This window comes from Ovis canadensis, chromosome 19 (genome assembly GCF_042477335.2).
Source record: "Ovis canadensis isolate MfBH-ARS-UI-01 breed Bighorn chromosome 19, ARS-UI_OviCan_v2, whole genome shotgun sequence".
Classification (NCBI taxonomy): Eukaryota; Metazoa; Chordata; class Mammalia; order Artiodactyla; family Bovidae; genus Ovis; species Ovis canadensis.
In genome coordinates, this window is record NC_091263.1 from 30,709,948 (window position 1) to 30,712,115 (window position 2,168).

Genomic DNA, 2,168 nt, shown 5'->3' on the forward strand with positions numbered 1-2,168 from the left:
CGCACAATTGCACTCATCTCACATGCTAGTAAAGTAATGCTTGAAATTCTCCAAGCCAGGCTTCAGCAATACATGAACCGTGAACTTCCTGATGTTCAAGCTGGTTTTAGAAAAGGCAGAGGAACCAGAGATCAAATTGCCAACATCCACTGGATCATGGAAAAAGCAAGAGAATTCCAGAAAAACATCTATTTCTGCTTTATTGACTATGCCAAAGCCTTTGACTGTGTGGATCACAACACACTGTGGAAAATTCTGAGAGAGATGGGAATACCAGACCACCTGACCTGCCTCTTGAGAAACCTGTATGCAGGTCAGGAAGCAACAGTTAGAACTGGACATGGAACAACAGACTGGTTCCAAATAGAAAAAGGAGTGCGTCAAGGCTGTATACTGTCACCCTGCTTATTTAACTTCTATGCCGAGTACATCATGAGAAACGCTGGACTGGAAGAAACACAGGCTGGAATCAAGACTGCCAGGAGAAATATCAATAACCTCAGATATGCAGATGACACCACCCTTATGGCAGAAAGTGAAGAGGAGCTAAAGAGCCTCTTGATGAAAGTGAAAGAGGAGAGTGAAAAAGTTGGCTTAAAGCTCAACATTCAGAAAACGAAGATCATGGTATCCATTCCCATCATTTCATGGGAAATAGATGGGGAAACAGTGGAAACAGTGTCAGACTTTACTTTTTTGGGCTCCAAAATCACTGTAGATGGTGATTGCAGCCATGAAATTAAAAGACACTTACTCCTTGGAAAAAAAAAGTTATGACCAACCTAGATAGCATATTCAAAAGCAGAGACATTACTTTGCCGACTAAGGTCCGTGTAAAGGCTATGGTTTTTCCAGTAGTCATGTATGGATGTGAGAGTAGGACTGTGAAGAAGGCTGAGCGCCGAAGAATTGATGCTTTTGAACCGTGGTGTTGGAGGAGACTCTTGAGAGTCCCTTGGACTGCAAGGAGATCCAACCAGTCCATTCTGAAGGAGATCAGCCCTGGGAGTTCTTTGGAAGGAATGATGCTAAAGCTGAAACTCCAGTACTTTGGCCACCTCATGCGAAGAGTTGACTCATTGGAAAAAGACTCTGATGCTGGGAGGGATTGGGGGCAGGAAGAGAAGGGGACAACAGAGGATGAGATGGCTGGATGGCATCACTGACTCGATGGACGTGAGTCTGTGTGAACTCCGGGAGTTGGTGATGGACAGGGAGGCCTGGCGTGTTGAGATTCATGGGGTCGCAAAGAGTCGGACACGACTGAGCGACTGAACTGAACTGAACTCATTCAAATTAAAAACAAAATTGGTCAAACTACATCTCTGGGACAGAATCAGCCAAAAGACTGCCCATATGTGGTCTCTGAATTGACACAGAGAAGGTTACAATGAAAAACAAAAGAGATGAAGGCAGCTCTATAAATGCAAAATGAAGAGTGATGACTCCCAAGCCTGAGGTCAGGAAAGGTATCAGAAAGGAGACAAGTCTTAGACTGGAGACCATGGCTCAGGAGGAGTGGCAGGCAGGTGTGCATTATATAATAAATCTGCCAAACTTAGCACAGCGAGCAAAATTAATGTTGCTGGCTGGAGGTTAGATGGACAATGCAGTCTGGCCAACTAAAAGCCCAGAGAGGGGCTGGGGCATCAGGGTATTCCATCTTTCCTTTTCCCTCCTGTGTTTCCACCTTCAAAAATATAGGCAGCCTGGGACCTCCCTGGTGGTCAAGCGGTTGGGACCCTGCATTTCCACTTCAGGAGGCCCAGGTTTGATTCCTGGCTGGGGAACTGGGATCCTGCAAGCCGAGTGGTACAGGCAAAAAATATTTTTAAAAGTATAGACAGCCCTAAAGTCCTTGCCTCAAGGCAGAAGTCACAAGCAACTTAGGACTCCACAGGTCCCATTTCCAAAGTCTGAACATCTTGGATTTAGGCTAGAACTCTCAAGAAAGGTATTCGGACCAAAAGAGAATAGCCTAGAATGGGCTCTCCCTGGGCTGTGGGGCGAAAAAAGGCAGAGGTGCCCAGGGATTCCCTTGCAGAGGCTATTTGTAATACAGTAGGAAGGACCACTTGGGAAGCAGCCAGATTCTAGAAGGGAAAGGAATGTAGTACATCAGGGGCTTCTTAGGTGGCACTGGTGGTAAAGAACCCACCTGCCAATGC